This window comes from Camelus ferus, chromosome 3 (assembly GCF_009834535.1).
Source record: "Camelus ferus isolate YT-003-E chromosome 3, BCGSAC_Cfer_1.0, whole genome shotgun sequence".
Lineage (NCBI taxonomy): Eukaryota > Metazoa > Chordata > Mammalia > Artiodactyla > Camelidae > Camelus > Camelus ferus.
Genome location: NC_045698.1, coordinates 82,767,888 through 82,791,061, shown reverse-complemented (window position 1 = coordinate 82,791,061; position 23,174 = coordinate 82,767,888). Strand labels below are relative to the sequence as shown.

At 35.8% G+C, this 23,174-nt stretch overlaps 1 long non-coding RNA gene across 1 annotated transcript in view; it reads right to left on the bottom strand.

Moving 5' to 3' along the window:
* Positions 1–225: 225 nt before the first annotated feature.
* Positions 226–23,174, bottom strand: part of LOC116662675 — a 180,607-nt gene continuing 157,658 nt past the window's right edge. Inside the window, exons 13-14 of the long non-coding RNA XR_004318660.1 lie at positions 2,648–2,840; positions 226–1,791 (exon numbers count right to left, since the gene is read on the bottom strand). This is a non-coding gene — a long non-coding RNA (uncharacterized LOC116662675). The remainder of the gene's footprint in view (positions 1,792–2,647; positions 2,841–23,174) is intronic.

Below are 23,174 nucleotides of genomic sequence, written 5' to 3'. Positions count from 1 at the left end.
TGTAGTGTCAGTGTTCCAGATCTTTGGTTAAGTCGAATCTGAGCTATAGACAAGTTCACTATGCGGAATAAAGAATAGATCAAGATCATTAGAGAAGAAGACATAAAAGATTGATGAGATCAGAGTGATCGTGAGTCACTAACATGAATGCTGAAGTCTGAAGGAACAATGGTGGAGGTTTAGCTGAAGAGAAACCTACATATTGCAATGTATTAGGGGCTACAAATTCAGAAGTTACCAAGCAAAGTGATAGAAAAATGTGATTTATTTCTGTGTAATTACTTAAGCAGATGACACAAGAGTATCAAACAGCTTTTACATTTTTAATGATCTGACTAATAACTGGTGGGCCTCTGAAAGGGTTGAGGGCCCTATAAAAGTACATGAGAAAATAATAAATTAGCTACCTATAGAATCAGAAGGAGAAATTACCATCCACTGCCCTTAGGGTGATGATATAGTCAAAAGTCAGTTTTGCTTCATATGATTTAATATCTTATTATGTGGTGTTTTATTTCTATGAAATAGTTAGACTTCCTTAGTGGGATAGCAATAACTGATATGACTATTACTATAAAAATAAAACAATAAACTTGATAGTGATCAATACCTTCCAATACATTCAGAACTTAGGTTCAGTTGCTGGCTCAGGAGACAGAAGCATACAAGGTCTACAAAAAATGAACAAACATTTTAATATGTTTTAGAAGTCCTAGATTTGCATTTTATGAGCATTTCACTGGTACTTCACTTCTCTATCCTTTTTCTATAAAGATTTTTTTAAAAATCTTTCACCATTGTTCTCTATGAAAGTCACTGGCTAAGGCTGGTTTTTTTTTTTTTTTCAAATCATAAGTCTATTTTCTATTTGATATCTTGGGGTTCAACCACATGATTCCCTATACAATGAATGATGATTTTATAGCTGAAGCTTGGAACCATCTCTCCAAAAGCACATCTCCACGTTAAATATTAAGACATCACATCACATTAAAAAGGTAAGGGACACATGCAGCAGCAAAGATAATTAATGTGACAAGGAAAGAACTAGACAGGAAAATAAGTGATCAGAGAATGATTCAGAGTTGTCAGGAATTTTTTTTAAATTTCAAAGAATAAAAAAATCCAGGTCTTTTTTGGCACTCATTTCTCTCTCCCTTTACTCTGCTGATCTAATATCTGCTATCAGTCCCTTGCACTCAAGGCAATCCTTATACCTCAAATGAAGGTGTACAAAAGTTCTTTAAAACTTCCGTCTGTGATTACCTTGCCTTCAGAATAGAGGAAATGGAAGTTGCCAGTTGTCAAGTATGTTTATATAGGAAATGTTTTGTTTGTGAATATCTTGCCTTACAAAAAGAAGAGATGGGAGTTTTGAGTTACCATGCTGATTTTCGCATTGAATATACTGCTTTAAGAAAACAAGCATAAGCTTGCACTTGTTAGCAATTGCTAATAATAAAAATACGTCTGTTTCTAGCAGGGCTGTATTTTGTTTCACTAAGAAGTGAAAAGTTAAAGACCTGATTGAAATAAATCTCCTACTTTTGGTGACTGGAAAAGAAAAAGGCACTCAAAGAAGATCAAAATCAATGAGACGAACAAAACCTCACCAAAGGGCCCATCCTGTTGTTCTGGAGCTTGTTGGAAACTCAACACAACTCCCTTACCCTTGGGTGAATACCATGACCCACTAAGACAGGTCCAGTCCAGTGAAATCACTGACCATCACATCCACTGCCATCCACCCAGATGCAGACCACTGACCCCTGCTTGAAACCAGATTCGCTCCTGTAGGGGAAAGAGCAAAGTAGATAATCCAACCTTGAACTCTGTATATTAACATCCATACTCCAGTAGGAAAGGGTCTTATTCAAATATTAAGAAAACTGAGTGAGCTTGAATTTGCCTAAATCCCTTAGTTTAGGGAGATTTAAAGAAAAGAGGCTTCAATGATTGGAATATTCACTGGGGCACCCTCTAAACTCCTTATCAAGACTGTGACTTAATTTTTAGTAGTACCCCTCAGAGAGGTCAGCAGTACATTTAGTTCCCTTAGTCTAACAGATGGCAAGTGACCACTAAAGAGCCCTGTATTCCCCAAGGGGTTGCTATTGGTGCATAAGGCTCTGTAAGTAATAGGGGCTAACTTCAGAGATTGCAGAAACTATTCCTATCTTTGGCATGTCTGGAGGCTCTGTTGGATCAGCCTCTGACTCTTATTTACGGACTGGCTTCATGTTCTGACAGAAATCCCTTCGTTTTCATAATTTATTCTTGAAACCTAACCAGGTGAAGGGGCAACTCCAACAACCAAGTTCTGTCATTAACAAGAATTTTTATTAACCCCTTCTGTCTGCTCTTGCTAAAGTCAGAAATCATATTCAACTGAGAATTTAACACTTTTTTCTAATTATGAAAAAAAAATGAAGTATTCGTAAATCCACAGAATTAAGAACTCTTTCAAAGGGAGAGGACACAATGTTTCATATCTGAACATTATTTCATTACACCGCAGTGTTATTAATCTTTCTTGCTTCTTCACCAAACTTGAGTGATCAGGCATCCTGTCTGTTGCTTCATTATAATGTGTTCTTCTATAGTGAGCCAAAGATAGATGTCAAGCTTAAAGTAGAGGTTCATTTACCTTCATGTACTTTGCGAGGAAAGCTTCTGATGATTATTTAAGATGCCATCAGAATTAATTATCAAATGGATGAATGAATTTTAAAATGTTATAATTCATTGACCAGAGTCTTGTTCACCATTCTTCAATTAGGGTGGGCCAACTCCATCTTGGATTAACATTCTTCTTTCTCCTTAATTGATCTCTTGTCTTCCTTGAACAAAAAGTCATTTGTTAGTGTAGGAAACAAAGTTAAACAAGGAGCCCACTGATGTTGAAGGATGCGCCTCATAGAAAACATGGCATGCAGGGTGCTTGCAATGGATAGAAATGGATCACACACACACATACACACACAAACACACCATGTTGGAATTATGTTAATCGGGGTTGATACTCAAAATATGTAACAACTGGTACAGTATAGACCCAACCACCAGAATGAATGAAATGCCTAATCAGAATGAACATGGCATAACCCACTGGTACAGCCATATTTATACATTTTGATTGAATATTAGCTTTGGAGGATATGATTTATCCTCCTTATCTTTAATTTACTTTAAAATTAAAATGTCATTTATAACTCTCAAGCAGAAAATTCTGTAATTCAGTAATCTTCATTGATATATGCAGTATAAACTAGGAAATGCAACCTCATATGCTAAGGGGCAAAGCAGGAATTAAAAGCCAGGAAGTACACAGAGAGCTGAGAGCTGAGAGGGAGTGGCAAAGCATAAAACAGGAGAGTGCATTCCCCAACCCAAAATAACCAAATTCAAATGTTTATAAAACTTCTGGCCAAAAAAACATGGTCAGATTCTGTCACATGTTCAGACTTAAGAACATTCCTGAGTCTAATATCTTCAAATGCTATAATGTTTTCCAGTCTAACCATCTGTTTCTGAAATACATTGCATTCTTCATGGTGGACTATGTCTTTTTGTCAAGAAAGCAGAACCATTTATAATAAAAATAAATAAAAATCAAAGATAAACGTTTCCTTAATGTATCTCTTCGACTATGAACTGGGAGGTGAGGAACCAACTCTTACATCATCCTTACACCTAACATGGTGTTCCTTATTTTATATGTTATCCAATGCAGAATGAATGAAAATTTTTTATTAGTTCTTTTAATATTTTAAAATAAGAAGGTTTTCATTTTTCCAAATGAATGATAATATAGTAGAAATATAAAACAACTTCACAAAGGTCAATATAAATTATGAAGGGTAACAGAAAATTGTGCAACACTGTTACTAAGTTATAGGTCAAGTTATTCAATACTTATAAAGGCTAGATGGAGAAAGAATAAATATGACCACAAATACAACCCACAGTTTCTTTAACCTCTCAGAAGACTGCCAGCTTCATATGACAAAAAGCCTCCAAGAGCATCTTTTTTTGGAAGGGATGGTAATTAGGTTTATTTATTTATTTAATTTTTTTAAGGCGGCACTGGGGATTGAACCCAGGACACGCTAAGCATGCACTCTACCATTTGAGCTATACCCTTCCCCATCCAGAAGCATCTTGAAACCTACAAAGTTATATGGAATTGGCAAAGCAACATATTATTCATCCATTCAGTAGGTTTCATGAGAACCACAGCAAATTTGTAAGAGCACCATGGAATCAATGCAGAAATTCCTTGACTATGCTTCCATCCTAAAGGGACTTAAGGAAATCCTTTCAATTATGGAATGTAGGTGAAGAAACCACAGTTCAAGAGTGACCACAGGAATAGAATACAGCATCCAGTTTTCCCTAGGCTTAATAATTCTCTAGCAAACCCTGTACAATGGGGTCACTCCTCAAGATCATGTCGACAGTCTTCCCTTCGTCTGTCTCCTCATCCTTGGTGTTTGGCTGCAGGATCCCCAGTGATACCAAAATTCACTGTTGCTCAAGTCCCTTATATAAAATGACATAGCATTTGCACATAACCTATGCAACCCTCCCATATACTTTAAATCATTTCTAGATTATTTGTGGTATCTAACACAAGGTAAAAGATATATAAATAGCTACTAGACCATGGAAATTTTAAGTTTTGTTTTTTAGAACTTTCTGGAAACTTTTCCTCAGATATTTTTGATCCACCAGTTGACTGAACCCATGGATGCAGAACCTGCACACACAGCAGGCTGACTGTATTCAGAGAAAACGGCAATGCATATCGTATATATACCAAGTTCTTGAATTCAGAAGTCTTTCATTCATTTGCTCCAAATGTCCCACTCTGTGTATCTCAAACCTCAATATTCTAATTTTGTGGCTAAAAATTAATTCAAGAATTTGAAGAAGGTAGGGTGGGAGAAACAGACATAAAAAGACAAGAGGATTAAGTTAGCATAACACAGTGACATTCATACTTGATGATCACACCTAAAGGTCCTTGGACAAATGATAAAAATAAACTGCAGACCACTAATGGGAGATTTCTCCAAGGCAACAGCAATTAGAACACTGACCTCATACCAAGAAAATGCATCAAACAACACACTTTGTAAAGCTTGATGGCACAGAATGAGAAACTATACCATATACTACTTAGAGTTCACATTTTAAAATGTATTTTGAGATAACACTTTTCTGTCACATTAACAGATGACAGTTCATTTCTTGCTGCTATGGCAGCTTATATGTGTGCAAGGTGATTAAAGAACAGCATCCCCCTGTTTTGACATTTGATGGAGTCTGAAAAATATTACTTAAACAGACTGTGTAATAGCAACATTAATCAGCTTTTTAAATCAGTTGGTTCTCAAGATGATACCACAGTTTTTTATCTTTCCCTTGACTATTAATTTCTTAATGAGAAGAATGCCATGTAATGAGCAAAATGTATGTTTATGTTTCTACTCTTAAATAGCTTCCAACTTTTAAATGCCTTGATATAAGAGAAATTATTAATTGCTTCAAGAAAATCTATCTCAAAGATAAACTTCCAGCTAATAAAATGCAGGATAAATCAGAGAATAAATATATATATTCCAAAAATATTAACAAAAATCTACTGAGAAGTCCTGTCATATCCTGAAATAGATATACATACCTATCTTCATAAAAATCATTACTCAGATTTATTTTTATTGATGTCAATGAATTCTGTGCTTAGAAAAAAATCTTCACATACATTCTTCATTTAAGCTATCCAGAATGTGATTCTATCTTTGTTATTTAAACTAAACAATAACATGATAATTCTGGTATAACCAAAGTTTTTACAGTCAACCCTATTTAATCTCTTGAACATCTGTGGATTGAGTAAAGCAAAGATTTCTACTATCTAGACAAATGCAACACTGAAAGCAATTTTTACAGACAGACTACCATCTAAAGCTTCTAAATGAAAATGCATCCAGCCTTGAACATTAGATAGCCTTGTGAGCCCCTAAACAGAGGACCCACTTAAGAAATGCCCAGACTTCTGACCCACAAACATTGTTAGACTAAAATGTGTATAGTTGTAAGCTTACCTCAAGAAACAAGAAAAATGTCAAATAAGCAACCTAAACTTAAACCTAAAGGAAGTAGAGAAGAACAAATAAAATCCGTTAGTCGTAGGAAAGAAATCATAAAGATCAGAGCAGAAATAAATAAAATAGAGACAAAAAATAGAAAAGATCAATGAAACTAAAAGCTGGTGATTTGAAAAGATAAACAAAATTGATAAACCTTTAGCCAGACTCATAAAGAAAAAAAGGGAGAGGGTCCAAATTAATAAAATCAGAAATGAAAAAGGAGAAGTTATAATATGCCAATAAAATGGACAACCAAGAAACAATGGAGAAATTCTTAGAAATATACAATCTCACAAAACTGAACAAGGAATATTTACAAAATAAAAATAGGCAAATTCCAGTAATGAAGTTGAATCAGTAATTTTAAAACTCCCAACAAGCACAAATCCAGAGCCAGATGGCTGCACAGGTGAATTCTACCAAACACTGAGAGAAGAGTTAACACCCATCTTTCTCAAACTATTCCAAAAAATTGCAGGAGAAGGAACACTTCTGAAATCATTCTGTGAAGCCAGTATCACCCTGATACTAAAACCAGACAAAGATATCACAAAAAAAGAAAATTATAGGCCACTATTACTGAAGAACATAGATGCAAAAGTCCTCAACAAAATACTAGCAAACTGAATCTAACAACACATTAAAAGAATAATCAAGTGGCATTTATCCCAAGGATGCAAAGACTTTTCAATATCCACAAATCAATCAGTATGTTACATCACATTGACAAACTGAAGAATAAAAATCATTCAATAGATGCAGAAAAAGCTTTTGACAAAATTCAGCATCCATTTATGATAAAAACTCTCCAGAAAGCACGCATAGAGGGAACATACCCCAACATAATAAAGGCCATATATGACAAACCCACAGTTAACATCATACTCAATGGTGAAAAGCTGAAAGTATTTTCTTAATATCAGACACAAGACAAAAGATTTCCACTTTTATTGAACATAGTATTGAAGGTCCTAGCCACAACAATCAGAGTAGAAAAAGGAACAAAAGGTCCCTGAATTGGAAGGGAAGAAGTAAAATTGTCATTGTATGCAGATGACATGATACTATATATAGAAAACTGTAAAGACTCCACACAAAAATGATTAGAACTGATAAACAAATTCAGCAAGATAGCAGGAGAAAAGACTAACATGAAGAAATCTGTTGCATTTCTTTATACTAACAATGAAATATCAAAAATGGAAAGCAAAGGAAAAAAACCCTTTTAAAAATCACATCCAAACAATAAAATATTTAGTAAGAAACTCAAAGAAAAGTAGGTGAAAGGCTTATATGCTGAGAACTATGTAACACTGATAAAGGAAACTGAAGATGATTTAAAGAAATGGAAAGCTATCCCATACTCTTGGATTGGAAGAATTCATATTGTTAAAATGGCCATACTACCCAAAGCAATCTACAGATTTGATGCAATCCCTATCAAGTTACCCAGGACATTTTTCACAGAACTAGAACAAGTAATCCTCAAATTTATATGGACTCATAAAAGACACAGAATTGCTAAAGCAATCCTGAGGAAAAACAACAAAGCTGAAGATATAACCCTCCCAGATTTCAGACAATACTACAGAGCTCCAATAATAAAAACAGCATGGTATTAGCACAAAAAGACATATAGATCAATGGATCAAATAGAGAGCCCAGAAATAAATCCACATACCTATGGTCAATTAATCTTCAGCAAAGGAGGCAACAATATACAATGTGAAAATGTCTCTTCAGCAAGTGGTGTTGGGAAAGCTGGACAGCCACATGCAAATTAATGAAGTAAGAACACTCCCTCACACCATACACAGAAATAAACTCAAAATGATTTAACAACTTAAATATAAGACATGACACCATAAAATTCCTAGAAGAAAACATAGGCAAAATATTTTCTAATGCAAATCATAGCAATGTTTTCTTAGGTCAGTCTCCCAAAATAAATAAAAGCAAAAATAGACAAATAGGACCTAATCAAATGTAAGCTCCTGCAAAGCAAAGGAAACCATAAACAAAACAAAAAGACAACCTACAGGCTGGGAGAAAGTATTTGCAAATGATGTAACTGACAAGGGCTGAATTTCCAAAATACACAAATAGTTCATATAACTTAGTAACAAAAAAACCAACCTAATCAAAAAATGGGCAGACGACCTAAATAGACATTTCTCCAAAGAAGATATACAGATGATCAACAGGCACATGAAAAGATGCTCAATGTCATTATTAGAACAATGTAAATCAAAACTACAATGAGTTATGACCACACACCAGTCAGAATGGCTGTCATTAAAAAGTCTACAAATACCAAACACTGGAGAAGATGAGGAGAAAAAGGAACCCTCCTACACCGTTGGTGGGAATGTAAGCTGATGCAGTCACTATGGAAAACAGTATGGTGTTTCCTTAAAAAACTTAAAGTAGAGTTACCTTATGATCCAGCAATATATCCAGGATCCAAACTCCTGGGCATATATCCAGAGAAAACTCTAATCTGAAAAGATGCATGCATCTCAATGTTCACAGCAGCAATATTTACAGTAGCTAAGAAATGGAAGCAACCTAAATGTCCATCAACAGATGAATGGATAAAGATGATGTGGTATATTTATATAAAGGAATATTACTCAGCCATAAAAAATAATTCCTTTTGTAGCAACATGGATGTACCTGGAGATTATCATACTAAGTGAAATAAATCAGACAGAGAAAGACAAATATACGATATAACTTACACATGGAATCTAAAATATGATACAAATGAACTTTACAGAAACAGACTCCACAGACATAGAAAACAAATGGTTTTCTTATGGTTACCAAAGGGGAAAGTTTGGGAGTGGGTATAAATTAGGTGTTTGGGATTAGCAGATTCAAACTACTATGTATAAAATAGATAAACAAGTTTATATTATAAACACAGGGAACTGTATTCAATATTTTGTGATAAACTATGATGGAAAAGAATATGAAAAAGAATATATATATTCTGAATCACTTTGCTGTACATCAGAAACTAAAGACAACATTGTAAATCAACTATACTTCAATTTTTAAAAGAAGAAGAAAAAGAAAAAATACATGGAATTACACCTCTTAGGAGAGGTTTGGAGGCTAGAAAGCTTCACTGTCAAATATAACCAGAGGCAGTTCAAGTAAGAGAAACAAAATACTTGTGTGATAATGCCACCTACCAGAAAATCAAGGAAAGAACTCTAACTCTTAGCCTGTCATTTAATTTGAAATGCTCCAGCAGAGGAACAATTTATCAAGCAGCATGAAGAACCACAGTAACACTATATCTCTCTCTCTCTCTCTCTCACACACACACACACACAGACAGTTCTCCAAAGACCAAATATAAAATCATGGAAGACTGCAGTCTAACTGCTAGAGAATTCAAAATAGGTGTCATGAAGAAACTCAGTGAGAAAAAGAAACTTTAGATGAGCAGTTTAATGAGCTCAGAAATAAAATTAACAAACAAAAGGGATACTTTACCAAAGAGATTAAAACTCTAAAAAAGAACAAAACAAATTCTGGAGTTGAAGAGCACAATTAATGAGAAGAAGAATACATTAGAGAGCATTAGAAATACAGTAGACCATATCAGAGAATTAGTAAGCCTGAAGATAGAAATCTAGAAATGATACAAGTAGAAGAGGAAAGAGAAATAAGATATTTAATAAATGAAGAAATCCTACAAGAGCTATCTGAACCTTTTAGGAAGGCAACGTTAGGATAATGGGTATCCCATAAGGAGAAGTGATTCTTTAAAGAAATAATAGCTGACAACTTCCCAGGCTGGAAAAAGAAACTGCATTTACAAGACCATGAAGCTAAGAGAACACCTAATTACCTCAATGCAAAAAGACCTTTTCCAAGACACAAAATACTAAAATTGTCAAAAGTTGATAACAAAAAAAGAATTTTAAAGGCAGCAAGAACAAAGAAGGGTAACCTACAAAAGAACCCTCATTAGGCTATCAGCAGATTTCTCAGCAGAAGCCCTATAGGCCAAAAGGGCATGGAATGACATTCTCAAAATACTGAAAGAGAAAAACTGTCACCCAAGAATACTGTTTGCAACAAAATTATCATTCAGATGTAAAAGGAAAAAAAAAAAAAAAGATTTTCTCAAACAAAAGCTGAGGGAATTCATCAACACTAGACCTGCTTTACAAGAGATGTTGAAAAAAGCATTTTTTTTTTACCAGAAACAAAACAGCAAAAAACACAGAAAACTCTGAGGAAGTTGATAAATAGAAAAAAACCATAAAATTGTAACTCTCTATCAGAATAGGTTTTTAAACAGTTTATCAGAGTATAAAGTTTAAAGGAAAAAAGAAAGCAGAAAAATAGCTATAGCTATCTCAGTTTGGTAACAAACTCAAAAAGATAAAATAGATAATAATTTAAGACAACAAAAACAAAAGGGAAAAGGAAAAGAATGAAACCCATACAGGTAATTGAACATAAGATACTTTCAGCAGAAAAAGGACTATTTTAGGTATGAGATGTTTATACAAACCTCATGGTATAAATCTAGAGCAGAGACATGAAACATAAAAAAAGGAAGCTGAGAGAAACATAAAAAAACACAAACCAAAATGGCAGACAGAAACATAAGGAAAAAGAAACAATGGAGACAGAGCAACCAAAAAACAAAATATAAAATGGCAGTACCAGGTTCTAACTTACTGATAATAATCCTAATGTCAGTGGATTGAACTCACCCATCAAAAGGCACAGAGTGGCTAGATGGATTAAAGAAACAAGACCTAACCATGTGCTAACTCCAGAAGACATACTTCAGCTCTAAATGCAAATACTGGCTCAAAGGAAAAGGATAGAAGAGGATTCTCCAAACAAATAGCAGCCAAAAAAGTGTGGGTCTAGCCATACCCATATCAGGCAAAATAGTCTTCAAGCCAAAAAAAGATACAAGAGACAAAAGAGGACAGAATATAATAATAAATGGGACAATTCATCAAGAAGATTTAACAGTGATTAATATATGAACCTAACATAGGAACACCAAAATATATAAAGCAATTATTACAGACCTAATTATGTTGTGATAGCAACACAGTAATAGTAGGGGACTTAAACACTCTACTTAGACCATTCAGACAGAAAGTCAACAAGAAAACGGCAGCCTTAAGTGAAACATTAGACCAGATGGATTCGATATATTTGTACAGAACATTCCACCCAAATGCAGCATTCTTCTCAAGTGCACATGGAATTTTCTCAAGGATAAACCATATGTTGGGACACAAGATGTCTCAGTAAATTTAAGAAGACTGAAATCATCTTCTCCAAACACAATGGAAAGAAACTAGAAATCAGCAGCAAGAGGATAACTGGAAAAATCAAAAATACGTGGAGACTGAACAACATGCTACTGAACAACTCTTGGGACAATGGAGAAATCAAAGGAGAAATCAAAAATTACCTAAAAACAAATTAAAATAAAAATAGAATATACCAAAATCTATGGGATACAGCAAAAGCAGTACCAAGAGGGAAATATACAGCATATACAAGCTTACCTCAAGAAACAAGAAAAATCGCAAATAAACAATTTAACTTCACACCAAAAGGAACTAGAAAAAGAAGAACAAATACAGCTAATAAAGCAAAGTTAGTAGAAGGAAGGAAAAAAGATCAGAGCAGAAATAAGTGAAATAAAGACCAAAAAGACAATAGAAAAGATCAGTGACGCTAAGAACTGGTTCATTGAAGAGATAGACAAAATTGACAAACCATCAATAAAACAGAAAGACAGCCTACCAAATGGGAGGGAGATCTGCTGATGATGTATCTGATAAGGGTTAATACACAAAATATATAAAAACTCGTATAGCTCAACAGCCCAAAAACCAAACAATCCAATTAAAACATGGGAAGAGGAGCTGAAGAGACATGTTTCCAAAGAAGACACACAAATGGCCAACAGGCACATGAAAAGATGTTCAACGTCTCTAATTATTAGGGAAATGCACATCAAAACCACAGTGAGATATCTCACACTTGCCAGAAAGGCTATTATCAAAAAAGCAAGAAATAACAAATGTTGGTGAGGATGTTGGGAAGAGGGAACCCTCACCTCATGTACTATTGGTGGGAATGTAAATTGGTGTAGCCACTATGGAAGACAGTATGGAGATTTCTCAAAAAATTGGGAATATAACTACCATACAATCCATAAATTCCACTTCTGGATATTTATACAAAGAGTACAAAAACATTCTAAAAAGTTATCTGCACCCCCGTGTTCATCTCAGCATTATTTGCAATAGCATATATATATATATAAACCACCTAAATGAATGAAACAACAGATGAATGGATAAGGAAGATGTGAGATATATATAAAAAAGATGAAATCTTGTCATTTGGAACAACATGGATGGCCGTGAGGGAATTACGCTAAGTAAAATAAGTAAGATGGAGAAAGACAAATACCATATGATTTCACACATATGTAGAATATAAAAAACTAATAAGTAAACAAATAAAAACAAAATAAATAAACAAACCTAAAAAACAACAAACACTTACATACAGAGAACAGAGTAGTGGTTACCAGAGGGGAAGGGGCAAGGAGGAAGGCAAAATGGGTGAAGGGGATCAACTGTATGGTGATGAATGGTGAGCTCGGTGGTAGGCTATACAGAAGTAGATTTATAATGTACTTGTGAAACAATGCAATGTTATCAGTCTTACCTGAATAATTAATTAATTAATTAATTTTTAAAAGAGTTGCAACCCATGTGCAACCGATCTTAGGTAGCTTTAAAAGTTTCAAAAGTCCGTTCTTTATATTTTACTAGGAATTGCTTCTGTCTGCAAAGTGAAGAGGCTCAGGATCCATCCCAATGACATCTCTGATTCTTCCATCTCATTCCTACCGCTTCAAGGCTTAGAGTCAACTTTTATTTTTTCTGTTTTTGACATTTTTTTTTCTTTTCTTGACTCATCTTCTCTCTGTCAGTGTATCTCTATTTCCTCTTCCATTACCAAACTTGAGACTCTAAAATTTCACACCTGAATCACATCAATACTTCCTTACCTTCCTAAAGTCCTTTTTTTCTTCTAGGACATTTAACAGAGTACTGCCAGGTTAATATTTCTAAAATGCTATTTCTAAATATTAGCAAAACCAAATTATGTATCAGCATTTTTCCCCAACCTGGGCTCTTACTCACTTTTTCACCCTTGGCGGTTTCCCATGCTCTGAATACCAGGAAATAGCCCAAAAAGCCTAGCTAGTTTCTCTGGGAGATATTTTTTAGAGGGAAATTCAATCCAACTCCATAATTTTGGATTTAACTAAAATGTTTGAGTTTCCTAGTCAATGCCACACATCATGCTTGACACTGGAGAGCAGCAATTTGTAAGACATGGCCCTGCCCTTGAAGAGCTGACTATGGTCAGGAGGAGAGCTTAAAGCCCACCGCCACAAAACAGGAGGCAATTACTGGAGAGGATTATGCATTAAATGCTGTTAAGAACACAAATGAGCGGAGTAGTGGATGTAAGATTAGAGAGAATGACCTAGGAAGACGATGTAGTAGACAGTTCACTGGGTCATTTATTTATCATCCTGATCAGGAAATTATGGTTTTCATTCCTAAATAATGTTCAAAGCAAGAAGGAGAAAAAAGGCTTCCTTATAGCATACATAAGGTGGTTTCAATTGGAAGATGATGGATACCTAAATTGGAGAAAGCAAAGAAGGAAAGGTGGAAGATAAACCCATGTAACGAAGAACTTACAAGACTGTGAATAACAATACAGGAGAGAGAATGAGAGAACAGGATTAAGTTGCGCTCCAAGTTCTCAGGTCTGAGTGCTGAAGGCAAAATAAGATGATCAGTGACAAAACATTCAGAATAGAACCAGGGCTGGAGAGGTGGGGAGAGAAGTGTGGCATTTGAGATAGACTAATTGGAGAGAGATCTCCACTTGAAGCAGGCAGTTATAGGTGACATAGGAATACAGTGGTGGTGTATATTCGGTAACATGAAAAAAACATTAAGGAAGTGGTGCAAAAGAAAAGCGGCGAGCCAAGAATGCACTGTTAGGATTCATCTTACATTTGAAGTCAGCAGGATCTGGTGAAACCAAGTAAAGAAAATAAAAAGGAGGAAGTCAGAAAATTAAGAAGAGAAACTCAACCTCATCTAGGACCTATCAGTCTTTTTAGATACTGCTCTGAAATAAAGATTATGAATTGTCCTCTGCTCTAGCAAATAAGACTGTTTTGGTCTTTATTTATTAGTGGTCATGGAAATTTGAGTTAGCTTTTGAAAATTTATTTCAAAATATGAAGCAGGGAATCTTTACAGTATGTACAAGGGTATGTTTTTAATTATGAAGTAACAATATGACAGAAAATCTAATGAAATAAACTACAAGTCACTGAGAAAAATGGAGACACATGGCTTCTCTCCAGCTGATTTGACTGCTCCCAATAGCCACTCTGCTGTAAACTGCCACCAGCAAGCCTCATACTTCAAAACCATCAAAATAAAAGAACATACAAAGTTCTACATAATAAATAGTAGCCTGTATTTAAAGCCAATGTGTTTTACATTTTTAGTCCTAAGCAGAGGTCTCTTATATTAACATTGAAAGGACCTACCAATAGTTCATAAATCCAAGCCTATAAAACTGCACGCCTCCCACTGATACTCAATATTGCAGGTTTTTATAAGCCCTCTCTGGGGTAGAGTCCTCAACTTCACAGGCCACAAAAGGATGCTGACTAAAACTGGCCTATACCTAAGGGATAAAGAGTTCAAATAAATCTAAGCCAAAACATTAGTACTAAACAATTAAAATGTAATCTAACCAACCTACATATCAGACTATTTTATGACTTTTTTTCTTAAATGGGAACCAGTAGTATTTGGAGTCAGACAGATGGTTATCCAAATTCTAGTTCTGCTACCTAATAGTTATGTGACCCTTGAAAATATTAGGGAATCTCACTTTCTATACAAGAGAAATGGATGGTGTGTATCACTTGTAGGGTCATTGAGAAGGTTAAATGAAGTAACATATAAATTACCTAGAACAAGGCCTGGTGCATATCTGCACTATGTAATTGGATGAGGTTAGTTTTAAAGAATAACATTAATTTTGTTTGATCTCCTTTCTCCACTGTAATTTGATTGACTGGTATTCATAAAAAAAGAGCAGCATTTTTGTAATCTGACTTTTTCAAGATTCCACATGATTTAACATTATTTCCAGCAAACTGTATTGTTAATTTCTCTAGCCTTTATGACCATCTATGATTAATGCTCTCTTAGCTAGTAATAAATGTGATGTTATGAGTTCTGTAACTTGAAGCATTATAAGTAGGGCAAAATGAGATGATTTGTGCAATCAAAGACAGGTGGGACGGTTCATACTTGACCCTCACTCAGGAAATATACAATAATTTATGATAGGAGTACAGGACCATTTAGGAGAGAAAAATACATCAGGCAAAGAAAAAGATACTATATTTTTAAAAGATAGTATGAACCTTAAGTTAATTATGCAATACAGCATGATTATAAACAACTTGCCTTCTTTTAATCAGATGTGCCTTGGCTAAGTCACTGACGTTCTCTGTGCCTCAGTCTCCTTGTCTGCTAAATTTTTTACCTCATAGAGTCTTAAGGTTTAAATGAGTTAATAGTGTAGAGGGGCAGAATTTGGCCACCACAAAATATGTCTCTTTGGCATAAGGATTATTTATGCTGATTATTTTTTAAGAAACTGCAGACATAGGAAAAGCCCTGAAAACTGAAAAGAATTTACCCTTTCCTAAGGGACACTTGCATGTACAAAAGAAATTTTTATTTATAAGGAAATCTCCTTGCTATACCAGGAAGAGAAGGATGACTCCAAATCTCCAGAAATTCTATCATGCAGAAAGCAACAACTTAAATTTGCATAACAACTTTACCCTTATTTTCTGTGCTTTTCCTGGTAACCTCCATTAACTGACTCCCAATGTCAACATCTCCTTTTTTCTTTAACTGAAGATGGTATAAGATCTTCCTTCATTTCAAAGAGTTACTCAGTTTTTCTGGGTCTCTCCCATGTACTCAGGAGGTATACATGTTGCTAAACTTTTATTTGTTTTTCTCATATTAATCAGTCTTGTATCAATTAAATCATTAGAACAGCCAAAGAACCGAGAAGGGAAGAAGAGAACGTTTTTCCACTTGTACTATATATATATATCTCGATATATATGTAGATATATTTATATAGTACTATCTGGATATATGTATATATATATGGTGCAAAACAGTCAAAAATACTTATTTTTCAATAATTGATTGTCATTATTCTTTCTGGAATTCATTAGGGTCCTGGAAATAAAGAGTAAACACACTCTGCTGGGATTATGAAAAGAACTTAATATTGGTATGATTTTCAGAGGTGTGGGCAGGGATAGGAACTGTAAGAAATACTGAGGCACCCAGGGACTTGCAACAGTCAGAAGCCATTATCACAATGAGGCCTGCAGAGGCAAGCAGGGGGAGGACAGTGTTGGAAAGGGCAGGGGGGAACCATCTCTATTTTCAGCTGACCAAACTCAACAGGAAACCAGTGGGCAGGGGGGTCAAGGTAGTCAAGGCAAGTGTAGTGCAGAGGAGTCAGCCCCCAGGGCTCCAACAGGGCAGAGAAGGTCAGAGATAACCTTCCATGGAGATGAAGGTTAAACAGAAACTACCCAGCCCAAATCATAATTAAATCATTGAAATAAACCCCTTATTCCTTAGAAATAGTTAGTCTCAGCCCAGAGCCTTTATTTTGCTCACTGCATTTCTTCCTCAGTTCCTCAACCATGTCAAGTCTGTTTTTAGCTTTAGGAGAGAGACCCACTGAGACAACAGTGTCACATCTGATATCTTCTGGGGTCTGAATGGTGGAGTGTCAGCCTTTATTTTGAGACACATATTTCTCTTTTACTATTCTAATTCATAGTCAAAAGGAAGAAAATTATTGATAATTTTAAAAAAGCTGTTAAGTCTGATAAATTTAAATTGTCAATTTGTGTGGAAGACAGAGGTGTCAAAAATCTAATAAGTCTGTTACATTTTTGGTGACTTCTTAACAGAGCAATGGCTCACTTTATGTTTGGTTGTGTTCTATATTCTATTCTATAGAGTGATTCATAATTATTAGACTCACTTTCAGCCAAAGATTTTACATTCAATCAGCAAACAGTCTAAATGAATCAGCCTAAATCTTGATATTTGACAAAGACTCTCTCCTTAACCAAATGTCAGTTGGGCTCTTTGAAGTTCTCTTTTTGACTAGGACTTGCCCTTGGGCCCTATCCTTGGCCTGCTTAGTCCAGTTTATCAAGAATCCAGTGCAGTTAGTTTAACAAAAATTCCCTTCCTTTAATACCTGATAAAACTCCTCACTGTTGACCGGTGGTATCCAACTGCCCTTGTTACTTGATCAGTTTCTTTATTCTCCACCCTGGCTGTCTTATCACTGTTGGAGTGTGTGTCGAAGGGATTTTCCCCTTCTCCTTCTGGATTCTTTTGGCTAGTTTAATAATATGACACAAGGCAGATTAACAAAAGAAAATCAAAGTTAATTTTGTATGTGTGGGGGTCTTATAGATATAGGACCTAAAGAAATGACCAAAGCAGCCAGCTTTCATACTTTTTAGACAAAGAAACAATACATTTATGAGGTACTGACAAGGACAAAAAAATTTAGGCTTGGGTGCTTAATTAGTAAAGAACCTACACAAGATTTTGAGCTTGGAGTACAAAACTAGTAAAGGAGTAACAAGGTCTGTTATACAGGCCTCTTAGCCTCGGATTCCCTATCCATGGTTATTAGGGTATCTTTCTGCCCCCTGGTACAGGGAGAGCACCTTTCACAAGGGAGATTTATTTTGTGATTTCAGGGAGGCAGAGAAGAGGGTCCAAGTGCTCTTACTGCACTGACTAACTTTAAGTTAAAGTTCCTCAAGTAACTTTAACTTAAAATAGTTAATATGTCACTTTGTCATATTTTGGGGAAGTCTGCCCTAAGACCTTCCTGTGAAATTTCCCTGGAGGTTCCACATATTAAGATCTGAGCTGGTAGACTGCTCTATTATTTTATTCAATCAGTTTCTTAGTTCTGAGAATAGGTCAGTTCAGTTAAACTCACTTCAGGAGACTCCCAAACTCAGTCCCACATTACAAATGCAATCAGGTATTTAATAAGAGGCATGCCTACGGAAATAAACAAACAAACAAACAAACAAACAAACAACCCCAAAGGTTAATGATTGGAACAGACAATAAGCCAGTTTCTGAGCCCAGGGGGCAGCTAAACAAAAACATTTCTAGATATCAGAGTCAAAGCTTGTTTTGTAGTTTGAAATGTCTCTGATGATGTCATCAGATGTTCAGGTAAACTTTTGAGTGGCCCATACAGCAACAGGCATGAAGATTGTTTAAACATGAGCTGTTGTGGCAATTTCTCTGAAGTTTATATAAAGTCATCTAGCTTCACTTTGCAGGGCTTCCGTGAAAAGAGCAGATTTAGTTCTCGGTGATTCCAAATCAAAAGGATGTTAGAAAATTGGAAACACTAGTTTGGAGAGTCATAGGCAGGTATTAGAAGAAACTATAAAAATTCAGGATCCAGTCTAATTTACAGGTAAATAACAAACCTCAAAGACAATTAATAGAAGCAGAGTCTGAGATCCACTTCTCAAAAACCTCTCAAGGCAGATATATAGGAAAAATTTGTAGAAGACTTTGAAATGTACTGAAAATAATTAGTGAAACCAAACATTTTTCTAGGGCACAGTATTCCTAGTTCTCTAATTCCATTGGCTCTATGCCTTTCCTTGACTTTAAGCTTTTTACAACTCCGTAAGTTGTAAATAACTGACTGAAGTGAAAATGATTTTTGACCAGAGACATGTAAATGAATTCTTCCAGTAAGGGAACAACTGACTTCCCCCCTCACTTGTGGAAAAAGCTAACATTGCACCTATTTGTAAATTCATTGAAACATTCCTGGCTATGTATATCTGTGTGGTATTTTGAACCTATTGTAGCATCTTTTAGGTTTCCTCAATAATGAATGAGTAAATAAAATCTTTGACATTTTATATCTGTCAAGTAAAAATTGACATTTGCCATCTACCTCTACAAGGATTAAATTATAGTAGAGAATAACCTTTGTTTTGTTGGAGGTTTGCAGGGACACAGGACCTAGCCCCCGGGGATGGCTACAAGAACAAAGAATGCCTGCAGCAAGGAGATTACAACAATCAACCACACCCTCTCCCCTATTTTTCCTCCCCCTCCCTTATTTTTTGTATAAAAGGAGCCTGTATTCTGACTGGAGCAGGATGTTTCTCCAAGACATTAGCCTGCCATGCTCTCGGTCTGCGGGCTTTCTGAATAAAGTCGCTATTCCTTGCCCCAACACCTCGTCTCCCAATTTATTGGCCTGTCGTAGAGCGAGCAGAATGAGTTTGGACTCAGCAACAAAATCATGAGCCACTGCAGTCACTGACCTTCAACTCTCTCTGAAAGGAGTTCAGGGTGGGGATCAGGAATGAGGCACTCTGTGCTCTGGGAAAACTGGCAAAACAGGCCTTCAGATAGTTAGACATTTTCAGGAGAAGATTCATGAGCCCAAAGTCTTGCATCTCCTCATATTTGGAAAAACACTAAAATCATTAATGGTGACATCTGCCCCTCATGACGAGCAGCAAGCCACTGCCAAAATATGTGCATGACTTCACATCCCCTCTTCACTGAAACCGTTTATGATATTGATCTTCCCCACACATACCCCTTCGGAGCAGTTCCTCGGAGCTATCTGAGATGCTGTTTCCTGGGCTATCGTTCTCATTTTGCCCCAGATAAAACTTAACTCACGTGTTGTACATTTTTTTCAGTTGACATATTTGTACAAGACTCATGATTTTACCTTTTCAGAAAAATTATTCTTTAACAGTTATTACAGTTGGCTCTTGAACAACATGAGTTTGAACTGTGTAGGTCCACTTACATGCAGATTTTTTTCAATAGTAAATACCAGCCTACTACACAATCCAAAATAGGTTTGAGACAGGATGGAAGGGGCAGGGCACAGCCATTCAAGGAATGACCGCAATTTAACACCAAAATGGTGGAAGATTCACCAAAATGGTGAAAGATTCACTCCCAGTTGGCCCTGAGGATTAAGAGGTTTGACTTCTAGTAGACCTTGAGCTTCATTATACGCTCATGGTAACAGCCTGATAAATAACACGCCTGCAGGCGCCATGACAGTCCCAAGGCCAACCGCAAAATGGCCAAAGAATGGGCGGAGGCCCAGTTCCTGGGAGTCTCAGCCCTTTCCCCAGGACAACTGGAATGGTCCCACTTGGAGGCGTGTGAAGCTACTGAGACCATAAAAACTGACATCATCACACCTAGTGGCCCTTTTCACTCCCTCCCCTTTGGAGATGGCCCGCACTCTATGGAGCGTGTACCTACTTTTACTTTAACCTGAGCACCCAGTTCCCACACCTCTTTCCTTGCCTTTCTCTTGCCTTACACTCTATGCAGTATGTACCTCTCTAAATAAACCTACCTTTACTCAAGGTGGCTCACACTTGAATTTTTTCCTGCGCGAAACCAAGGACGAACACTTGGCGGGGCACGTTCCAGGGGCTCAGTCGAGACTGGGACACGGCCCTCCTCACACCCACATCCATTTTCCTGCATCATCTTGAACCTATAGCTGTGGAGCTACAGTTTCAGAGGAACCACATACCCAGAGGAACGGCATACACAGAGGGTGGATATAAGTTATACATGGATTTTCAACTGCACAAGAGGGTGGGCACCCCTGACTCCACAGTGTTCAAGGATCAGTTGTATTGTTATTCCCAGTTTTAAGATGGAGAAACTGAGGCTCATTAAAGTTAGGTAACTAACCCACAGTGGCACCACTAACAATCTGACTCATGATGGTTGAAGTCAAAGTACATACTTTTCTCCATACACTATAATTGTATTAATGTAAACAAAATCACATGGAGTTTGTATGCTGGAGCACTTCAAAGAACACTGAATCATATGCAGCATGAAAACTCAGCCAACTAATAATTACTACTGATTAGATAATTAGTTACTAGAATTGCTAATTAGATTTCAACATAGTTGCTATATGGTAATAAAAACAAAAACAATAGCTTAGTGAAGCATACACAAAGTAGCATTACACAAACTAGCCATCAAACATGCCAGTAAATCATTTCAATTAGAACTTAAAGAAGTCTCAAGTATATTTTTCTTCTCTTCACTGATTCCTGGAATTAGCAGAGCTCATTAACTGATTTTGAATGGTTTCTACATAATAAAAGAAAAGAAAAAAAGAGGAAAAGAAAGCTGAGGAAGATGAGGAACAGCAGGTTTCAGCATGTGATAAGCTAAAAATTATTTATTTATGAGATAGAAAACTGTTTTGCAATTCTGTGACACTGGGCAAGTTTTAATCTGAGTCAGGTCCTTCCTATATAACATGAGTTTAAGACTACCTACCATTAAGCTATTAAGATAAAATTGAGATAGTTACTATCAACCATCTAGCACATAAGTTAAGTCAATACATTTTAATTCCCTTTGCTCAATCCTAGCCCTACCCAGATCATTCCATAATCCTCAAAACGCAGTAAAACAGTACACAAGAATTTAAAATCCACTTTACCACTGACTAGTGCCAAAGAACACACAGCGAATCTAAATATTCAATAAGATTTTGTTTCCAAAGTGTACCTGTAAGATATAAATCATTAATGACAATTTACATAACAAGTAACTTCAAGACTTATCTTATGAATGTAACGAAAAATGTGTTTGCCTTTAAAAAATGTAAGACAAGCAAATGCCATATGACTCAGAAGTTCTGATTGCCATCAAGTAACATCTGAGAGGAAGATTCATAGTGGTAGAAGTGTGACATCCTGGAGGGACAATTTTATGTCACAGTTATCTTTGTACACAGCTGAAGTGACAAGCTAATATATAGCCTTAAAGCCACTTAAGATGATAAAATGCTCTGCGTTTCCTCACTCAGCTACAGTTTTTTGAGGAAGAAAAGGATGGGAGAGTGCTTGTTTGAAATCACATTCCCAGTTTAGTTCATGAAGGATAATTGGCAAAACACTGAAAATACCAGTTTTTATTTTGCCAGCTTTTTATATCTTCCTCAGTGACCTCTCTAGTTTCTCCTTCCCTCAACTCTTCCAAAATGTTTCACCTTCATGAATCCTCTGAATTAAAAATACACAGAAACTAAATATAACTCTAAACTTTCTACCAAAAACCCAAAGTGATCTTCATACTCTAACCTAAATATAAAATATAACTGTAAATAAAAAATACTAAGTAAACAATTTAATTTTTGAGTGGCATATTCATAATTAAAAAAAAAAACCTTTATAAGGTAAATCATAAAGAGGGAAAGAAAATTGCCTTAAAGAGAATACAGAGGGAGAGCATAGACAATGAGCCACTGTCTGGGTCTCTGGCAACCAATAACACATTAAAAAGCTATCTTCAACACTGAGATATTAAACATGGAACATTTTCTTCTGAGCAGAGGTCTGCTTCAGGTTTGCTGTGATTCAACTGTTTGGACATAAAACCGTGAGGCCTCCATAGGACAATCTACAGGTATGTACAGACAGAATGGCCTATATGTTATCTCTTTAGGCATTCTTGATCACCTGGAGAGTAAAGAGAATTAGTCATATAGTTTCATCATCATCAAATGCCAGGAGCCAATACTCTGTCACTGGCACCCCTTTCCTAAGTTACATTTAGTACCTCAGCAATTTCACATGGGCACTTACCCTGATGCTGATTAAACTTATAATGTTTTTCATGTAATCAGTTGATTCAGATGAAACTATCCCATCTATACCCAAAAGAGCTGTGTCTCATAGATGAAACTTACCACAGTAAGTAACTGAGA